Raw genomic sequence first — 22,438 nt, forward strand, 5'->3', positions numbered from 1 at the left:
GGCAAATTTGTCCACTAGGAAACCACTGTGCATCTCAGAGGACAGATCCAAGGAGGGTTGTGTCCAGGATGGCTCAGGTTGTAGCAATAAGGAGAATGTGGTGCCAGGAAGTGGCTTTTGGGAATACTCTGGAATATTTGGCCCCTCCCTGGATGGAGGGCAGAAGCAGGGCTGAGGTCTGTAGGAGTCAGAGCACTGGATCCTAAGACATAGTGCTTCTGGGGTTCTCAACTCTAACAGAGACCACATCTCAGCCAGCTCAGTGCCCAGGACCCACAGTCTGGTCCACTATCCAGGATGGAGCCCAGCAAGACCTAAACCTGGCCATGTCATCAAACACTCATATGGCACTGGTGACAGATGCCAACAGGGGCATCGGCTTCACCCTCATTAGTGATCAGTGCAGCAGTTCTCAAGGGACACAGTGCTCTCTGTAAGGGATGTGGCACAGGGCTGGGCTATGGTACAGGCAGCTGGAGGCTGAGAGCTTAGATCTATGCTTCCACCAGCTGGACATTGAAGACCTGCAGAGCAAATAACAAAGAATTCAATATCCCACTAATTTGTTTTGGTATAAACAAAACCAATACGTAGGCACCTTTAGCAATCCTATGAATTATGTAAGCATTGAGTAAATAGTCCAATCAGTGGTTAGGCAGAGTATGAGTTTCAAAAACATACCTCACACCTGGAGCAACGCTGGGACTCCCACAGAGCCAGGTACCCTGCCCACAGGAAAATTGAATCACAGGACTGTTTTCTCTCATTCACTGCCGAATTCCTCTTAAGCAAGTTCCAGAAACTCTGTCCTCAGAAGCAATCACTCTTGGTAATGTTTTAAAATTATGGCATTAAAAATAAAGCCATCATTGCCATTCTGGAGGGAATGATGAATTGGCACTCCTTATTCTCTTTTTGGAGATCTCCCTCCAAAATATTTTCTGGCCAACTGCCAGGACTCCCCAGGCCCCTACCGACCCTTCACCAACCAATCCCCACCCATCCAACCCATGTGCAACTCAGAGGTGGGATCAAAAAACAGCTGTTTCCAGGTTTGACTCTGAATGTTGCACGGGGCGGGGGGGTGGGGGTAGAATAGAGTCAGGACTCAGTTATTAGGAACCTACTGCAACATTGGTTGGTCCTTGGAGGGAGGGCAGAACCAGGACTTAGACCCCTAAGAGTCACAGTCCTGGATCCCAGACATAGTAGATCCCAGCTCTAGCCTAACTGGCTTCTCTGTTACCACCTCCTGCCCTTTGCACAGCTGCCACCCTCCACTCTCCACACCAGGGCCCCACACACACCACATGCGGCCATGTTATTCAACAGCTTTGTGGTGTTGCTGACTGGCTCCAACAAGGGTATTGGCTTCGCCATAGTGCAAGACCTGTGCAGGCAATTCTCTGGTGACATCGTGCTCATGGGGCAGGACATGGTGTAAGGCCAGGCAGCAATGAAGCAAAAATGCAGGTGGAGGACCTGAGCCCATGCTTCTACCAGCTGGACACTGATGACCAGCAGAGCATCTGCATCTTGAAGGACTTTCCATGCAAGGAGTACCTGAGGGCTATACATGCTGGTCAGCAACAGGGCCATTATCCTCCAGGGTAAGTGGATGTGACCTCAAAGGATACAGCCTGTAAGGGTGACCAGCATGGGTGCGTAGGGTCTACTGCCTGAACCTCTGCTGTGGAATCTAGGACCTCTTGCCTAGGGAGGCAGAGAGACTGAGGGTCACAAGGAGCAGAATCCTTCCAGATTTTTACAAGCCTTGCCAGCCATAAAGGCCCCTGCAATACCTTTCATCAAACTCTGAAGGACTGAGTCCAGATTTTCACAGTATCACTCTGATTGAGATTTGGAGCTGTCAGCCAATTTTTATTTACAGTTTATTTGTAACATTCTGTCCACTTCTGCTGTACAGCAAAGTGACCCAGTTATATATATATAACTAACTGGGTCACTTATTCTCTTATTATCTTCCATCCTGTGCCATCACTGATGATTGGATATAATTCCCTGTGCCACACAGAAGGACCTCATTGCTTATCCACTCCAAATGCAGTACTTTGCACATGCTATCCCCAAACTCCCAGTCCATCCCACTCCATCACCCTCCCCCTTAGCAACCACAAGTCTCTTCCCCATGTCCATGAGTTTGTTTCATTTCTGTAGATAGGTTCATTTGTGCCATATTTCAGATTCCTCTTATATAGTGAAATCATATGATAGTTGTCTTTCTCTTTTTGACTTACTTCACCTAGTATGAGGATCTTTTTTTCCATCCATGTTGTTACAAATGGCATTATTTTGTTCTTTTTTTGGCTGAGTAGTATTCCCTGTGTATAGGCACCACATCTTCTTAATCCGTTGATCTCTCAATGGACATTTATGTTGTTTTCATGGCTTGGCTATTGCAGATAGTGCCGCAATGAACATAGGGGTGCGTGTATCTTTTAATGGAAGTTTTGTCTGGCTATATGCCCAGGAGTGAGATGATGGATCATATGGTAGTTTGATATTTAGTTTTCTGGTGTACCTCCATACTGTTTTCCACAGTGGTTTTACCAATTTACATTCCCACCAACAGTGTAGGCGGATTCTCTTTTATCCTCACTAGACTTATTAATGATAGCCATTCTGACCAGTGTGCAGTGGTATCTCACTGTAGTGTTTTTGTTGTTTCTGTTTCCATGTTTTATTTTATTTTTATTTAAGAAAATTTTATTATGATTGACTTTCACTGTTCTGTCAATTTCTAAATGTACAGTAAAGTGACCCAGTCATATATTCTTTTTTCTCTCATTATCCTCCAATTTACGTTCCCACCAACAGTGTAGGAGGGTACTCTTTTCTCCACACCCTCTCCACCATTTGTTATTTGCTGACTTGTTAATAATGGCCATTCTGACAGGTGTGAGAGGATACCTCATAGAAGTTTTGATTTGCATTTCTCTGATACTTAGTGATATTGAGCATTTTTTTCCTGTGCTTCTTGGCCATCTGTACATCTTGTTTGGAGAAATGTCTGTTCAGGTCTCTCCCCCATTTTTCATTTGGGTGGTTGGGTTTTTTGCTCTTGAATTTTTTAAGTTGTTGATGTATTTTAGCAATTAAGCCCTTGTTAGTTACATCATTGGAAATTATTTTCTCCCAATCCACATGTTGTCTTTTTGGTTTTGCTATGGTTTCCTTTGCTGTGCAAAAGCTTGTCAGTTTGATTAGGTCCCATTGGTTTACTTTTACTTTTCTTTATGTTGCCTTGAGAGATTGACCTGAGAAAATTTGCAAGGTTAATGTCAGAGAATATTTTGCCTTTGTTCTCTTCTTGGAGTTTTATGGTGTCTTGTCTTACATTTAAGTCATTAAGGCATTTTGAGTTTATTTTTATGCATGGGGTAAGGATGTGTTCCAGTTGCATGGATTTACATGTGGCTGTCCAGTTTTCCCAGCACCACTTCCTAAAGGCCTGTCTTTTTCCTAGTTTATATTCTTGCCTCCTTTGTTAAGGATTAAATAGCTGTAGGTGTCTGGGTTTATTTCTGGGTTCTCTATTTGGTTCCATTGCTCTATATGTGTGTTTTGGTAAAAGTGCCACACTCTCTTGATTACTGTAGCTTTGCAATATTGCCTGAAGTTGGGGAGAGTTATGCTTCCTGCTTGGATTTTATTCCTCAGGATCGCTTTGGCAATTCTTGGTCTTTTACGGTTCCATATAATTTTATTTTGTTGCAGCTTTGTGAAAAATGTCATGGGTAATGTGATGGGGATTGCATTGAATCTGTAGATTGCTTTGGGTAGTATGGCCAGTTTTATGATATGAATTCTTCCAAACCTGGAGCATGGAAATTCTTTCAATTTCTTTGAATCCTCTTTTTTTTTTCTTTATTTTATTTATTTATTTATTTTATTCTTCAGTTACTGATATTTTTTTTTCCCACTGTACAGCAAGGGGGTCAGGTTATCCTTACATGTATACATTACAGTTACATTTTTTCCCCCACCCTTTGTTCTGTTGCAACATGAGTATCTAGACAAAGTTCTCAATGCTATTCAGCAGGATCTCCTTGTAAATCTATTCTAGGTTGTGTCTGATAAGCCCAAGCTCCCGATCCCTCCCACTCCCTCCCCCTCCCATCAGGCAGCCACAAGTCTCTTCTCCAAGTCCATGATTTTCTTTTCTGAGGAGATGTTCATTTGTGCTGGATATTAGATTCCAGTTATAAGTGATATCATATGGTATTTGTCTTTGTCTTTCTGGCTCATTTCACTCAGGATGAGATTCTCTAGTTCCATCCATGTTGCTGCAAATGGCATTATGTCATCCTTTTTTATGGCTGAGTAGTATTCCATTGTGTATATATACCACATCTTCCGAATCCAATCATCTGTGGATGGACATTTGGGTTGTTTCCATGTCCTGGCTATTGTGAATAGTGCTGCAATGAACATGCGGGTGCATGTGTCTCTTTTAAGTAGAGTTTTGTCCGGATATATGCCCAAGAGTGGGATTGCGGGGTCATATGGAAGTTCTATGTATAGATTTCTAAGGTATCTCCAAACTGTTCTCCATAGTGGCTGTACCAGTTGACATTCCCACCAACAGTGCAGGAGGGTTCCCTTTTCTCCACAGCCCCTCCAGCACTTGTTATTTGTGGATTTATTAATGATGGCCATTCTGACTGGTGTGAGGTGGTATCTCATGGTAGTTTTGATTTGCATTTCTCTTACAATCAGCGATGTTGAGCATTTTTTCATGTGTTTGTTGGCCATCTGTATATCTTCTTTGGAGAAATGTCTATTCAGGTCTTTTGCCCATTTTTCCATTGATTGATTGGTTTTTTTGCTGTTGAGTTGTATAAGTTGCTTGTATATTCTAGAGATTAAGCCCTTGTCAGTTGCATCATTTGAAACTATTTTCTCCCATTCTGTAAGTTGTCTTTTTGTTTTCTTTTTGGCTTCCTTTGCAGTGCAAAAGCTTTTCAGTTTGATGAGGTCCCATGGGTTTATTTTTGCTCTAGTTTCTATTGCTTTGGGAGACTGACCTGAGAAAATATTCATAATGTTGATGTCAGAGAGTGTTTTGCCTATGTTTTCTTCTAGGAGTTTGATGGTGTCCTGTCGTATATTTAAGTCTTTCAGCCATTTGGAGTTTATTTTTGTGCATGGTGTGAGGGTGTGTTCTAGTTTCATTGCTTTGCATGTTGCTATCCAGGTTTCCCAGCAATGCTTGCTGAATAGACTTTCTTTTTCCCATTTTATGTTCTTGCCTCCCTTGTCAAAGATTAATTGACCATAGGTGTCAGGGTTTATTTCCGGATTCTCTATTCTGTTCCACTGGTCTGTCTGTCTGTTTTGATACCAGTACCACACTGTTTTGATGACTGTGGCTTTGTAGTATTTCTTGAAGTCTGGGAGAGTTATGCCTCCTGCTTGTTTTTTGTTTCTCAGGATTGCTTTGGCGATTCTGGGTCTTTTGTGGTTCCATATAAATGTTTGGATTGTTTGTTCTAGTTCTGTGAAAAATGTCCTGGGTAATTTGATAGGGATTGCATTGAATCTATAGATTGCTTTGGGTAGTATGGCCATTTTTACAATATTGATTTTCCCAATCCAGGAACATGGAATATCTTTCCATTTCTTTACTTCTTCTTTGATTTCTTTGATTAAAGTTTTATAGTTCTCGGCATATAGGTCCTTTACCTCTTTGGTCAGGTGTATTCTGAGGTATTTGATTTTGTGAGCTACAATTTTAAAAGGTATCGTACTTTTGTATTCCTTTTCTTTCTTTCTTTTTTTTTTTAATTGTAGTTCATTGTCCGAGGCTGTAAGCAATGAGATCTTTTTTTTTTTTTTTTTTTTTTTTTTTTTGTCTTTTGTCTTTTCGTTGTTATTGTTGCTATTTCTTGGGCCGCTCCCGCGGAATATGGAGGTTCCCAGGCTAGGGGTCTAATCGGAGCTGTAGCCACCGGCCTACGCCAGAGCCACAGCAACGCAGGATCCAAGCCGCGTCTGCAACCTACACCACAGCTCATGGCAACACCGGATCATTAACCCACTGAGCAAGGGCAGGGACCGAACCTGCAACCTCAAGGTTCCTTGTCGGATTCGTTAACCACTGCGCCATGACGGGAACTCCTGTATTCTTTTTCTAATGTTTCATTGCTGGTATACAGAAATGCAACTGACTTCTGAATGTTAATCTTATATCCTGATACTTGGCTGAATTTATTAATCAGCTCAAGGAGTTTTGGGGTTGAGTCCTTAGGGTTTTATAGGTATAGTATCATGTCATCTGCATACAGTGACAGTTTGATCTCTTCTCTTCCTATATGGATGCCTTTTATTTCTTTTGTTTGTCTAATTGCTGTGGCCAGGACTTCCAAAACTACGTTGAAGAGCAGTGGTGAGAGTGGGCATCCCTGTCTTGTTCCAGATTTGAGTGAGAAGGCTTTCAGTTTTTCCCCATTGAGTATTATATTTGCTGTGGGTTTATCACAAATGGCTTTGATTTTATTCAGGAATGTTCCCTCTATACCCACTTTGGCGAGGGTCTTGATCATGAATGGATGTTGAACTTTGTCAAATGCTTTTTCTGCGTCTATTGAGATGATCATATGATTTTTGACTTTTCTTTTGTTAATGTGGTGTATGATGCTGATTGATTTGCGTATGTTGAACCATCCTTGTGAACCTGGGATGAACCCAACCTGGTCATGGTGTATAATTTTTTTGATATGTTGTTGGATTCGGTTGGCTAAGATTTTGTTGAGAATTTTTGCATCTATATTCATCAATGATTTTGGCCAATAGTTTTCTTTTTTGGTGGTATCTCTGCCTGGTTTTGGAATGAGGGTGATGGTGGCATCATAGAATGTCTTTGGGAGTATTCCTTCTTCTTCAACCTTTTGAAAGAGTTTAAGGAGGATGGGCACCAATTCCTCTTTATATGTTTGATAGAATTCACCTGTGAAGCCATCTGGTCCTGGACTTTTATTTGTAGGGAGTGATTTTATGACCTCTTCAATTTCATTTCTAGTGATCAGTCTGTTCAGTTGGTCTGTTTCTGCTTGATTCAGTTTTGGCAGGCTGTAAGATTCTAGAAAATTGTCCATTTCTTCCAGATTGTCAAACTTGTTGCCATATAGTTGTTCATAGTATTCTCTTATGGTTTTTTGTATTTCTGCTGTATCCGTTGTGATTTCTCCTTTTTCATTTATAATTTTGGTTATTTGGGTTCTTTCTCTCCTCTTTTTAGTGAGTCTGGCCAGGGGTTTGTCAATTTTGTTCACCTTTTCAAAGAACCAGCTCTTGGTTTTATTAATTTTCTCTATTGTTTTTTGAGTCTCTATTTTATTGATTTCTTCTTTGATCTTTATAATTTCCTTCCTTCTGCTGACTTTAGGACTTTTTTGTTCTTCTTTTTCTAATTCGTTTAGGTGGAGGGTTAAGTTGTCAATTTGGGATCTTTCTTCTTTTTTGAGAAAGGCCTGGATTGCTATAAATTTCCCTCTGAGCACTGCTTTCACAGCATCCCATAGATTTTGAGAGGTTGTGTCTTCATTATCATTTGTTTCAAGGTAGTTTTTAATTTCCTTCTTGATTTCCTCATTGACCCATTGGTTTTTTAGTAGCATGTTGTTTAGCCTCCATGTAGCAGGTTTTTTCTCTTTCCTTTTCCCATGGTTGATTTCTAATTTCATGGCATTGTGGTCAGAGAAGATACTTGAGATAATTTCTACGCTCCTAAATTTATTGAGATTCGCTTTGTGTCCCAATATGTGGTCGATTCTTGAGAATGTTCCATGAGCATTTGAGAAGAATGTGTATTCTGATTTTTTTGGATGTAGTGTCCTGAAGATATCAATTAAGTCTAACTTTTCTATTGTTTCCTTTAGGATCTCTGTTGCTTTATTGGTTTTCTGTCTAGAGGATCTGTCCATTGATGTGAGGGGGGTATTTAGGTCTCCTACTATGATTGTATTCTCATCAATATCTCCCTTTATGTCTGTTAATATTTGTTGTATGTATCTGGGTGCTCCTATATTTGGGGCATATATGTTGATGATAGTAACATCCTCTCCTTGGATGGATCCCTTAATCATTAAGTAGTGTCCTTCTTTGTCTTTCTTTATGTCTTTTGTTTTAAAGTCTATTTTGTCTGATATGAGCGTTGCGACTCCTGCTTTTCTGTCATGTCTATTGGCGTGAAATATTTTTCCCCACCCTTTCACTTTCAATCTATATGTATCTTTTTCCTAAGGTGAGTTTCTTGTAGGCAGCATATTGAAGGTTTTTGCCTTTTTATCCACTCAGCCACTCTGTGTCTTTTGATTGGGGCATTCAGTCCATTGACATTTAAGGTGATAATTGATAGATGATTATTTATTGCCATTTGAACCTCGTGTTCCAGGTGATTCTATGGTTCTCCATTCTTCCTTTTTTTTTTTTTTTTTTTTTTTTTTGGTTGGATGGTCTCCTGTTGTTATCTGCTTGAGTGTATTTTTTTTTCATTTTTGCAAATGTAATATTTGGTTTTGGCTTGTGGTTGCCCTGTTTTTTAAATATGCTAACCCCTTCCCATAATTGTGTGTTTTAGCCTGATGGTCCTGTAAGTTCAAACACTTCATTACTATATTAAAATTAAGAAGAGAAACATACAAACAAACAAAAAGGGTTATTTACTTCCTAACATCCCTTGCCCACATTTTATGGTTTTGATGACTCTTTTTTATTTCTTTCTTTTTAATTTTATTTTGTTTGAAGCATGTTCATGATTAAATCTGTATGCTGGCTTATTTGAGTGACTGCTCTCTGATTGCGGTTTCCTCAGTCCTAGTTCTTCCTTTTCTTCTTCTTCTTCTTTTTTTTTCTTTTCTTTTTTCTTCCCTTTCCTTCCTTTCTTTTTGGTTTAGAGAAGCCCTTTCAATATTTCCTTTAACCTGGGTTTTGTGTTGCTGTATTCTTTAAGTTTTTGTTTGTTGGGAAAAATTTTTATTTCCCCTTCTATTTTAAATGATATTCTTGCTGGATAGAGTATTCTAGGTTGCATATTTTTTCCTTTGAGCACTTTAAATATCTCTTGCCATTCCCTCCTGGCCTGTAGTGTTTCTGTAGAGAAATCAGCTGATATTCTTATGGGGGTTCCCTTGTAGGTAACATTCTGTTTTTCTCTTGCTGCCTTTAGGATCCTCTCTTTATCACTAACTTTTGCCATTTTTATTATGCTGTGTCTTGGTGTGGGTCTGTTTGGGTTCAGTTTGTTTGGGGCCCTCTGTGCTTCTTGTATCTTGAACCCAGTATCCTTTAGATTTGGGAAGTTTCCATCGATAATTTCTTCAAATATATTTTCCATCCCCTTATCTTTTTCTACTCCTTCTGGAATTCCTATTATGCGTAGATTGGCCCGCTTTATATTATCCCATAGGTCTCTTATATTGCTTTCCAGTTTTTTGATTCGGTTTTCTGTCTGTTGACTGGATTGAGTGATTTCCATTATTCTATCTTCCATATCACTGATTCGTTCTTCTGCATTATTCATTCTGGTTTTTACTGCCCCTAGTTCAGTTTGCGTCTCTGCAAATGAATGTTCTAGTTTTTCTTGGCTCCTCCTTATATTTTCTAGTTCCTTTCTGAGGTTATCTGCATTACTGTTCATATCTTCTCTTAATTCCTTCAGTATTTTCACTATTTCTCTTTTGAACTCCAGGTCTGTCTGACTGCAGAGATCTGTTTCATTGCTGACTGTTTTAGGTGAGTTCTCCTGTTGGTTTGACTGGGGGTGGTTTCTCAGCTTCTTCATCTTGCTTGTTGTTTTCTGTCTCCTGAGGGAGTTGTACTCTCCATTATCGGGCAGTGTTTGCCTTGTCACTGCCGTGGATTATTTCCTGAGGGCTGGCATTGTTGGTCAATCTTTTTTTGAGGCAGTGTGGCTTTTCTGGAGTGTTGATGGGGCTAACAGTGTTTCTTTGAAGCAAAGGAGGGCTTCCTGAGGGCAGACAGGACTGGGAGGTCCACACCACGATGGTAGCAGATTTCACTTGGTCATGCAGAGCTTGCTCTGGTGTTTTTAGGCTGTGGGGTTCTTGCAGGGGGTTGGCGGTGTTGGGCAGCTGTTCCTCAGGAGTGCAGCACCCCCTGGGGGCTGGAGCAGCTGTCTGGGTCACTGAGAACCTAAGAGGCTCTTCCTTAGGGCAGCCCAACTCAGAAGGACAGCCTGAGAATGTAGGCAGATCTTTTCACAGTCTGGCCGAGCTTGTTGCAGCTTTTCTGGGCTGCAGGGGCTCTTCCAGGGGGCTGGTGGTGCTGAGCAGCTATTCCGCGGGAGTGGGGCACCCCCTGGGGGCTTTGGCGGGTAGCAGGGCCACTGGAAACCCAAGAGGCTCCTCCCCGGGGCAGTCCGACTCAGAAAAACCATCTGAGATCTTTTCCCGACTCGGCCAGGCTTGCTGCAGCTTTTCTGGGCTGCAGGGGGTCCTGCCTGGAGCTGGCAGTCCTATGCAGCTGGTCCACTAGGTCTCAGCACCCCCTGGGGGCCTGGGCGGGTAGCAGGGCTGTTGGAGACCCAAGAGGCTCCTCCCCGGGGCAGCCCGACTCAGAAAAACCATCCGAGAATTAGGCCGATCTATTCACGGCCTGGCTAGGCTTGTTCTAGCTTTTCTGGGCTGCAGGCCTTTTCTCGGGGGCTGGTGGTGTTTGGTGCTGCTCTGCGGAAGTGTAGCCCCTCCAAAGGGCAAGCAGGCCTGTGCAGGGACAGCCCCTGCGGTGGTAGGCTTCAGGCAATTGTTGAGGCCAGCCCTCCTGGATGGCAGGCAGCCCCAGGTTCAGCGAGAACGTGGGGGGTGGCGGGGGTGGGGGAGGGAATGCACTGGGAAGCACAGCTTTCTGCTAGCTAGTGGGGCCTGTAAGCTTGCTGTGGCGTGGGGGGTATTCTATGGGGACCCACCCCTTCTTCTCTCCCCTCCCCAGCACGGGCGCAGACCAGGCCCTTCTCCCAGGTTCCCTCTGATGCAGCTTTCCACTTCCCCGCCCCTAGAGTATTGTTCCCTTCCTCTGCGACAGCTTTGTTTTCTAATCTCCCAGGCAGTCTCTGCCCCGTCAAATGGTTTCTAGACCTCCCAAGCAGTTTCTGCTCTGCCCCGCACCCCCCCCCAGCCCGGGGACTAACCTCCTGGGCCAAGGTCTCGGTGCCCAGCCCCCACCCAGGCGTCCCCCGGCCCTTTCTCGGGGACTAACCTCCTGGGCCGAGGTCTCGGTGCCCAGCCCCCACCCAGGCATCCCCCAGCCCTTTCTCAGGGACTAACCTTCGGAGGCAAGGTCTCGGTGCCCAGCCCCCACCCAGGCGTCCCCCGGCCCTTTCCCGGGGACTAACCTCTGGAGCCGAGGATTCGGTGCCCAGCCCCCACCCAGGCGTCTCAATTTTTGGTGACTGTGCCGGTAGTTCAGATGGTCCGTTGGGTTCTTGATCGGCTTTTCCGTACTCCAACTTACTGCTACACTCTTCTCTGCATCTGGAGATTCCTCGGGTTCGTTTGATCTTTCCCCCGGTAGGTGACTTTCCAGGGTGTGGGATCCCTTTCTCCTCTGCAGTTCCCTTTCGGGAGCGCCCGTCCCGCTCGGATTCACCTTTTCTCACTCTCCTCTTTTCTCCCGTTCTGCCCAGTAATGTCACGAACTTCTTGCCGTTATTGGAGTTTAGGTTCCTCTGCCAGTGATTGGTTGCTGTTCTGTGCGAGCCATTTATTCTGTAGATGTGCTTTTTTTGTTGTGTTTGTGGGAGAGGGTGAGCATGTCTCCCTACTCCTCCGCCATCTTGTCCTCTCTCTCTCTTTGAATCCTCTTTAATTTTCTTTTTCTTTTTTTGTCATTTTGTCTTTTCTAGGGCCACACCCACAGCATATGGAGGTTTCTAGGCTAGGGGTCCAATTGGAGCTGTAGCCACCGGCCTATGCCAGAGCTACAGCAATTCAGGATCCAAGCTGCGTCTGCGACCTACACCATAGCTCAAGGCCGGATTCTTAACCCACTGAGCATAAACTTATGGTTCCTTGTCGGATTTGTTAACCACTGAGCCTTGATGGGAACTCCATGAATCCTCTTTAAGTTTCTTGATTAATGTTTTATAGTTCTCAGCATATGTGTCTTTCACCTTTTTGGTCAGGCGTATTCCTAGGGATTTAATTTTTGGGGCTGCAATTTTAAAGGGTATTGTATTTTTATATTCCATTTCTAATATTTCATCATTAGTATGCAAAAATGTTACTGATTTCTGAATGTTAACCTTATATGCTGCTACTTTGCTGACTTTTTTGATCAGCTCAAGCAGTTTTTGTGTGGAGTCTTTAGGCTTTTCTATATATATAGTATCATGTCATCTGCATACAGTGACAATTTTACCTCTGCTCTTCCCATTTAGATAACTTTATTTCTTCTGTTTGTCTAATGGCTGTGTCTACGACTTCCAATACTGACTTGAATAAAAGTGCTGACAGTGTACATCCTTGTCTTGTTCCAGATTTTATCAGGAAGACTTTCAGCTTTTTTCCATTGAGCAGTATACTGGCTGTGGGTTTGTTATGAATGGCTTTTATTATGTTAAGGTAGGTTCTTTCTGTACACACCTTGGTAAGAGGTTTTACCATGAATGGATGTTGGACATTGTCAAATGCTTTTTGTGCATCCATTGAGATGATCATGTGGTTCTTGACTTTTCTTTTGTTCATGTGGTGCATGATGTTCATTGATTTGTGGAGGCTGAAACATCTGTGTGAACCTGGGGTGAAACCAGGTCATGGTGGTATGATCATTTTTATGTGTTCTTGGATTCAGTTGGCTAAAATTTTGTGAGGATTTAGGGGGTCTATATTCATCAAAGATATTGGCCTGTAATATTTTGCGTGTGTGTGGTATCTTTCTCAGTTCTTAGTTTCAGGGTGATGGTGGCCTCATAGAATGAGCAAACTTTTTGGAAGAGTTTCAAAAGAATAAGTGTTAACTCTTCTCTGGATGTTCAGTAGAAGTCGCCTGTATAGCCCTCTGGTCCTGGACTGTTGTTTTGGGGAAGTTTTTCAATCACATTTTCAATTTCAGTACTTGTGATTGGTCTATTCGTATATTCAATTGCTTCTTGGCTCAGACATGCTAGTCTGTACCTTTGTAAGAGTCTGTTCATTTCTTCTAGGTTATCCATTTTCTTGGCATATAGCTGCTTATAGGAGTCTCTGAGGATTTTTTGTATTTCTGAGGAGTCAGTTAAAATTTCACCTTTTTATTTCTAATTTCATTGATTTGAGTCCCCTCCTATTTTTTTCTTAATGAGTCTGGCTAAATGTTTATCAATCTTGTTGACCTTATCAAAGAACAAACTTTTGGTTTCATTGATCTTCTCTATTGTTTTGTCTCCATTTCATTTATTATTGGTCTGATATTTATGATGTCATTCCTTCTACTAACTTTGGGCTTTGTTTTTTCCTCAAGTTTTAGTCATTTTAGGTGTAAAGTTAGGTTTTTTATTTGAGTTTTTTCTTTTTACCTGAGATAGAATTGTATTGCTGTAAACTTCCTCTCAGATCTGCTTTTGCAGAGGTTTGGATTGTTGAATCTTCACTGTCAAGTGCCTCTAAATATCTTTAGGTTTCTTCTTTGATTTCTTCAATGATCCACTGGTTGTTCAGGAGCATACTATTTAGCTGCCAAGAGTGTGGTTTTTTTGCCATTTTTTCCTTGTGGTTGACTTCTAGTCTCTGAGCATTGTGGTTGCAGAAAATGCTTGAATGAAATTTCAACTTTTACCCTTTACCAAGGCTTGCTTTGTAGCCCGAGATGTCATCTATCCTAGAGAATACTCCATGTGCACTTGAGAACAATATGTATTCTTCTGATTGGGGATCAGATAAATACCAGATAAATCTATCTGGTCTAGGGTGTCATTTAAAGCCTCTGTTTCCCTGTTGGTTTTCTGTGTGGAGGACCTGTCCTTGATGCAAGTGGGGTGTTAGAGTCCTCCAATATTATTGGGTTGCTGTTTATTTCTCCCTTTATGGCTGTCAGCAGTTGCCTTGTATATTGAGGTACTCCGATGTTAGGTGCGTGTGTCTTTACAAATGTTATATCCTCTTCTTGCATAGATCCTTGGATCATTATGTAGTGTCTTTTGGCTCTTGGGGCATTCTTTCCTTGAATGTCGATTTTGTCTGATATGCGCTTTGCTTTTCCTGCTTTCCTTTGAGTTCCATTTGCATGGAATAGCTGCTTCCATCTCCTCATTTTCAGTCTGTTTGTGTCTTTAGGTATAAAGGGGGTCTCTTGTTAACAGCATATATGCATGTCTTGCTTTTGTATCCATCCAGCCAGTCTGTGTCTTTTAGTTGGAGCCTTTAAGCCATTTACGTTCAGTGTAGTTATGGATAAGTATGGGTTTATTGTCATCTTGCTCATGCTTTGGGAATTCCACTTTGGGTCTTGTTTTCTTCCCTTCCTCTTTTGTTGCACTCACCTGTGATTTGCTGACTACATAGAGTATTGTGTTTAGATCGCTTTTTCTTTTTGTAATGTGGGTGTCCATATAGTCTTTGGTTTGAGGTTTCCATTAGGTTTGGAGATAACCAACTCTATGTGTACAGAATTGTTTGGGTTGCGCTTCTCTTATTTTTGGATATATTTTCAGTGTTCTGCATTAGTGTTATCTTCCTATGTTTCCTGGTTTGGGTAGCATATTTTTTAATGGGTGATAGTCTATCTTTATATTATCTTTGTCTCTACTAGTGTGTTTCCTTTTTTTGAAATGTTCTTCTTCCTACTTTTGGTTTTTTTCTTTTCTTCCCAGAAAAATTCCCTTAATACTTGTTGTACATCTGGTTTAGAGGGGCTGAAATCTCTTAGCCTTGTTTCCCTGAAAAGCTTTTGATCAACTATGAATGAGAGCCTTACTGGTTATAGTATTCTTGCTTCTAGATTCTGCCCCTTCATCACCTTAAATATGTCTTGCCATTCAGTTCCACCTTGCAGAGATTGTGCTGAAAAGTCAGCTGTTGTCCTTATGGGGGTTCCCTTGTATGTTATGTGTTGCTTTTACCTTATAGCTTCTTTTGATATTGTTTCTTTGTATTTAATTTTTGTCAGTTTGTGTTGTTTGTGTACTGCTGTGTGCACCCTGGGCTTATCCTATGGAGGCTTCTCTGTGCTTCCTCAACTTGAGTGAGTGTCTCCTTTCCCATATTAGGGAAATTTCTGCTTACAATCTCTTTCAATATCTCCTCTGGCCCTTTCTCTCTCCTCTCCTTCTGGGGCCCCTATAATGCCAGTGTTGGAATGTGAAATATTGTCCCAGAGGACCCTTAGCCTCTCCTCAGTCCAATCATTCTTTTTTCTTTATTTTTTCCTGTGGCAGGGATTTCCACCACTCTGTCTTCCGCATCACATCTTTGTTCCTCTTCCTCCATTATCCTGCTGTTGATTCCTTCTAGTGTGTTTTTCATTTCAGATACTGTGCTATCCACCTGAGTTAGCTTGTGCTTTACATCTTCGTATACTTTGTTAGGCATTTCTTGCCACTTCTCTGTCTGTGCCTCCATTTTTCCAAGATCTTGGATCATCTTTACTGTCATCACTCTGAAATCTTTATTTGGTACATGACCTATCTCCTCTTCACAAAGCTGTTTTTGTGTGCTTTTGTCTTGTTCTTTTGTCTGATAGCTATTTCTTTGTCATCCCATAATGTCTAAATTTCTATGTTTATTGTCCCCTTGACAGAGGGGATGTAGGTGTCACATCTGGTGCCAAGTCTTGGAGTTCTTGGGGTTGGTCGTAGCTCACACATGCCCAGAACTCATGATGGGAGCTGTGGTGTTATGCTACCTCCCCTGGAGCCAGGTGGCTGCTAGGACATGGGTGCCTGACATGGCAGGGGTACATGGTTCATAGGCTTGCTTTGGTAGTGGTAGGGTGGGGGCAGCACTGGCTTCTGCAAACCCTCCTGCTTCCAGGTAGCTCTCAGGGTGATTTCCTGCACTTGGCAAAAGGAGCAGACACTTCTGCCATCCGTCCATTTGTTGGGAAGGCTATAAATGCTGCTCTATGTAGCTGCATGGGTGAGTGCATTTCTGAAGCCACTCCTCTGTATGGCCAGTCTAGATAGCATTCTCTATAGTCCCAAGGGCATGGGCTGCTCACTATCTGTTGTGAGATGGCTCTCTCTGTTGCTGGAGGCCTGGCAACTTTTGGGGGGTCTATCCCCCTACCAGACTGAAGGAAGAGTGCTCCCTGCTGCCACTGCAAAGTAAAATGTGAGCAACATGCCCCTCCAAGCTCCTTTAGCTATATGTGCAATGTACACTGCTCCCACAGTCCCTTGCTTCATTGTTGGCCAACATGGCTCTGTCAGGGCTGCTGGCTGAAACTCAGCTTTGGGATCTAAGAGAGGGGGACTGACTGGTGGCCAAAGGTAGCATAATGCTGGCAGACTGACAAGTCTTTCCAGTTGGAGGGTCCCTGCAATACCTTTGGTCAGACAGTTAAGGACTGAGTCCAGATTTTCACAGAATCTCTCAATGAACTTTGGAGCAGATCAGTGAATTTTTTACTTATTTTGACATAAATAAAATATTGCAAAGCATGGGACACAGAGATCAAATATGTAGCTCCCTTTACTTAGCCTCCCCTGATTGTGCCATCGTAAAAGACTCTACAGCATGATCAATCCCTGAAATGCTCACTGGCAAATGCTGTGAAGTAAACTCAGACATTCATTAATATTCACCACAACACACAGCACAGGAGTTCCCACCCTGGCTCAAGGGTAACAAACCCAACTACTATGCATGGAGGATGCAGTTTCAATCCCTGGCCTCACTCAGTGAAGGATCCAGCTTTGTCATGAGTTACGGTGTAGGTAGCAAATACAACTTAGTTCCTATGTTGCTCGGCTGTGGTGTAGAATGGCAGCTATGGTGCCAATTTGACCCTTAACCTGGGAAATCGATATGCCTATGAGCAGCGCGAAAGAAAGAAAGAAAGAAAGAAAGAAAGAAAGAAAGAAAGAGAGAAAGAGAGAAAGAGAAAAATAAATGAATACGTATTACAAAGAGCTGCCATTTTCTGCATTTTCACATAAGACTAGTGTTTTTTTAACAGAGTTCTCTTTCAGCCCTAAAAGCTGGTATTCCCACACCATTTCATATTAGAACAGAACTGATTTTGAAAACCAAAGTCTTGGGAACCCAAGGTGTGTGCACAGAGCTTCTGCCTCTATAAAACTACAAGGTGAGTCTGATTGAAGCCCAAGCTGTAGTGTTTCTGGCAAGATCTGAGCTCTGACTGCCTCTGACCTCTGCTATAGGCCCTGTTCCTTTTCCAGCTCAGCGTCACTGGCCTCATAGCTGTGTCTTTACCTAGCCAGGTTCTGTGGCCACAGGTCCTTCTAAACTGTCCAGCTGAAGCTTGCTTGGTCCAGCTGCTCTTTGCACATCTGGCCCTTTCTTCTCTTCCCACCTTAACTCAAAGGTCTCCTCTGAGAGGCCTTTAACTTGCTCCATGCCCGTCACAGCTGGGCTTCCCTTAGGCCTCAACCCAGATCTTCTCACCCCTCCTCCCGCCTCACAGTGACCTGATTCACCTTTTTCATCGCTTGTTGGCTTTTTCTGATTCAGGTTTCAGGAGCCCACACTAGCATCAATTCATTATTGCCCCTAAAGCTTTCACTAAGTCTCTTCATTTGACTTTTTCTTTTGTCTCCAACTAACAGAATATATTACACATATTGGGTGGTAGATGCTGAGCCAAATGTACTCTTCTGAATCTTGACAAGTTCAGGAAATCCCAGACCACTCTCAGGGTCAATACTTCATTCAAGTACTCAGAGCTCACCAAAAATCTGTTACATTCAAATGAGAGTGAACTAGGAAGTGGAGACTGGCTCAGGTCAGCAGGGATCAAGATCTCATGGCACAGGTCTAGCAAAGACCAGGATGGAGCTGCCACAGGTCCTCTCCCAGCACATCTTGGGGGAAGCAGGTCTTTCTCCCTGAAACAACAGGAGAGAGCACATGTGGAGCATTGCCCAGCTGGGAGCTCACTCTGGCCTCAGTGTCCAGTGTCCTTGGTGCTTGTTGGTCACATGAGCTGACTGTTCAGCCATTCCCAAGATCCAGCTCATACCAGGTAGCCCAAGACCCCTTCATAATCACCTGTTAGCATAGGTGAGCAAGGCCAGTCTAGACACCAAGTGAGCAAGGCCAGTCTTCTCAGGCAGGACGTTCTAAGGGTTTAACATTTCCTCTCCGTTTGTCTGATCAAAGACTGAACAATTGTTGGCCAAGCTTAGACCCTTCCTTACAGAGAGCAGCCCCTGGTGCTTTCCTAAGGCTCTCTTACATCCAAAGGATCATCGAGCACCTAAATTTAGGACAAAATTTGTTTAACAACTAGAGCAACAGTATCAGAAATATGACTAATATTTGCAGGAGTCCTCTTGGGGGACATGTAGTTTTAGAAGAGCAGATAAACCTACTAAGGTTTCCTGTGTTTCTGCTAATTGCATTCTGCCCAAAATCAACTGCTATTTATGCCTTTATTTTTATGTTTGTTCCAATATTTAATATAGATTAAGCAATAAATCAAGATACAGAAACTTTTATTTATTTGTTTCTTTGTCTGTTTGTTTATTGCTTTTTAGGGCTGTACCAGCAGTATATGAAGGTTCCCAGGCTAGGAGTCCTACCAGAGCTACAGCTACTGACCTAAGCCACAGCTACAGCAATGTAGGATGAGAGCCATGTCTGTAAAATACCACAGCTTAAGGCAATGCTAGATCCATATCTCACTGAGCAAGTCCAGGGATGAAAGGTACAACCTCATGTTTCCTAGTTGGATTAGTTTCCACTGCCCCAAGATGGGAACTCCAAGGCATATAAAATTTTAAAGATGTTTTTGGAAAAAATATCTACTATTTGAATCAGAAATCACCAAACCAGAAGTGGTGAGGATTGTTCTGTCACAGTACAGAGGGAGACATGATAATGGAGCGAATACTGAAAGAAAGGAAGGAGGTTATGGATTGTGTGCAGCATCAGGAGCTTCAGGTGGCTCTTTGTCACTGGTGGTCCTAAGGTTTTGATTATGTCACCTTGAGGCATTTACAGGCTCAAAATCTGGATTGCTACCATAACCCACCAGGGAACTTAAGCCACTCAATCTAATGGCCTCCTTGTTTCATCAAATTACAACATGGAAATTAGCTGCTACTCATCTCTGCCCCACGATTTTTTCTTTTTCTTTTTTTTTTTTTTTTTTTGTCTTTTATAAGGCTGCACCCGCGGCATATGGATGTTCCCAGGCTAGGGGTCTTATCAGAGTTGTAGCTGCCAGCCTATACCACAGCCACCGCAAAGTGGGATCTGAGCCACATCTGTGACCTACACCACATCTCATGGCAATGCCGGACATTTAACCCACTGAGCAAAGCCAGGGATCGAACACACAAACTCATGATTCTTACTCGGATTCGTTAACCACTGAGCCACGACGGGAACTCCTGCCCCCAATTTTCATTAACTACTCATTTTCCATCAGTGTGACAACCAGAGGAGACTGTCACTCAGTCTCCCAGGACACTTGACCCTCAACATCAGTACCTGCCTTGACACCTTAGACAGGGGTTCTCCTGCCAGGGCAGAAAAGCCAGGTCCAGAGAGAGCATCTCATCTCAGCAGGACACACTGTAACTTCCAAGGGCTTCCACCTGCAGCCCCACTTACCAGCTCTGTGTCCAGACATGGCCTCAACAAGTCTGTCTCCTACACATCTCCCCTCCTTCTGACTGGCTGGCAGAGGAAACATTTAGTGGCCATGGAGTCTCAGAAGATGCTAGAGTCTTAGGAACAATGAGCCAACTCCTACCTTGGGGCTGCACCCATTTCCACTCCCCTCCTGCACCCAAAAAGACACTGCAAGGAACCACACCTGAGGACAGTCCCTCCATAGTATCTGCACCTCCTCACCCAGGAAGACCTGCTTCTGATGGCCCCTATCATGTCCTACTCTCATTCCCTCTTAAGGTCCCTTTGAATCTCTCAGTGGCATGCTCACTGGGCATCTCTGAAATTATCAGATTCCACTGCCCCTCTCTGTCCTCCAATAGCCAGGACTGGAGGCATTACTCGTGAGTGAGAAAAACTCAAACCCAGAAAAAAATGCATGAAATTCAGACCCTGAAATGAATGCTTTTAGCTTATTCTGACTGAGCCTCCCAAGATGAATGCTGTCTGATCCCCTAGGAACTGCCATTCATAAACCCACAGGCCCTTGGCAGGTCAAGACACACCTGTCCTAGAGCACTGGCCAAGTGACCATAGACCCTCAGGTGGCCCCAAAGGAGGCCACTCTCCTGAGTGCAGCGAGGACTCCTCTTATTTTCTGAGCATTTTCCTCCATACACCAGTTGCCTTTTCTTATGGGAATCTGGGCACTGCCCTCCCCACTAGAGCATTTCATTCCCTGACATCATCCATACACGATGCTCAGCAGATGATCCAAGGCCAGTTCATGTCCCTCTCTCACAGAGGCACTCTTACGTCTTCTCCTAGCAAACTGCTCACTGAATCTCAGTTGGAAATTTAGGGTCCAAAGTCCTGGAGAACTGGGTATATATATATATCCTTCTGGTGCTCATGTCTCTATATAAGGATATGTGTTGTATTACAGGCAGAGTGGTGAATGTGTCTAGCACTGAGGGTGTCAGAGCCCTTAACGAGTGCAGCCCTGAATTGCAGCAGAAGTTCAAGAGTGAGACCATCACAGAGCAGGAGCTGGTGGGGCTCATGAACAAGTTTGTGGAAGACACAAAGAACGGGGTGCACAGGAAGGAGGGATGGTGTGATCTGATCTATGGAGTGACGAAAATCGGGGTCACTGTGTTGTCCAGGATCTATGCTAGGATCTAAACTGAGTGAGCAGAGAGCAGGGGACAAGATCCTCCTGAATGCCTGCTGCCCAGGGTGGGTGAGAACTGACATGACTGGACCTGAGGCACCCAAGAGACCAGAGGAAGGAGCAGAGACCCCCGTGTACCTGGACCTTTTGCTCTCAGATGCTGAGGGGCCTCACGGTCAGTTTGTTTCTGAGAAAAAATTTGTAGAATGGGGTGTTCCCCCTGAGAGCTACCCCTGGGCCAATGCATAATTTGTGTCCTGATTTCCCCAAAAGGATACTTACACTATCAAAAACAGCCCTATGCAAAAATGAAAAAGAAAATAGAGAACCAAAATGTCTCCATTGAGTCCCCACTCGGAGAGGGCTGCTCATTCTGTGAAGGCTTATGTCATTACTTCTCTGACCCCAAGGAAGGGAAACATGGAGTAGATGACAAATAATGTAAACCAATCAAGAGATGAATAAATGGCTCTTCATAAAGGTCCACGTGTGCCGACTGTTCCTATGCTAAAAAGGCTCAGACATGGAAGAGACCCAAAGGCAGGTCAAGAGAAGCGCGAGCATAACTTGGGACAACCCCCGTTATGGATCCGGTCAGACAGGAAATCCACTGAGCTTTGCGGGTCCAAGTGGGCTCTGCTGCAGCTACTCAGATCTGCCTTTGCAGCAGGAAAGTCGCCAGAGAGGGTTCATAAACTGAGGAGCATGGTGACATTGAGACCGTGGGCTCTAGCTCAGCAGCCAGCAGTGTAACACGGGCAGCATCACAGAGGGAGGATATTTGCTCTGGTGTCTTTAAACCCCAAATTCAATGGGACAAGAGCAACTGTGTAGTTGAAGGAGGGGGCACTTTTATGAAAGATGCGGACCTAAGAGAATCAGAGCCGGCAGGGAAGAGGGAGTGTGCAGGTGTGTTGGTGGATAGGAGAGATTGTGGTCCAGTCTATGCAGGGAGGGTGTGTTGTTTATGTGAGCCTGGAGGGGCAGGAGGCCTGCAACGTCAGTAATGAGTCCAACACCCACGTGGTAATGGTGCCTGACGCAAACAAGGATTGCCCATGGTGTGGGAGCTGTGCCAGCAAGGGACATTCCCAGAGGACAGGCAGCAGTGAAGCAACTGCAGGCAGAGGCCCTGAGCCTACAATTCCCCCAACTGGACATCGGTGACCTGCAGAGCATCTCTGCCCTGTGCGACTTCCTATGCATGGAGTACCCAGGAGCTGCACCCTCTGGTCAATGATGGGGCCATCACCTTCCAGTGTATGTGGATGGGACCTCAAAGGATATAGGCTGTGAGGGTGGCCAGCATGGGTGGGTCACGGCTACTGCCTGAACCTCTGCTATATGGGATTTAGAAACTGTCCCCTCGGGAGGTGGAGAGATGGATGGACAGACAGGCAGATGTCCACAAGGAGCAGAATCCTTCCAGACAGACAAGCCCTTCCAGCCATAAGGACTCTGCAATACCTGTCATCCAGCTGTTAAGTCCAGATTTTCACAGCATCGCTCT

General features: G+C 43.7%; 1 pseudogene; it reads left to right on the top strand.

Moving 5' to 3' along the window:
• Positions 1,319 to 21,412, top strand: LOC110256482 (annotated as a pseudogene).

This window comes from Sus scrofa, chromosome 13 (genome assembly GCF_000003025.6).
Source record: "Sus scrofa isolate TJ Tabasco breed Duroc chromosome 13, Sscrofa11.1, whole genome shotgun sequence".
Lineage (NCBI taxonomy): Eukaryota > Metazoa > Chordata > Mammalia > Artiodactyla > Suidae > Sus > Sus scrofa.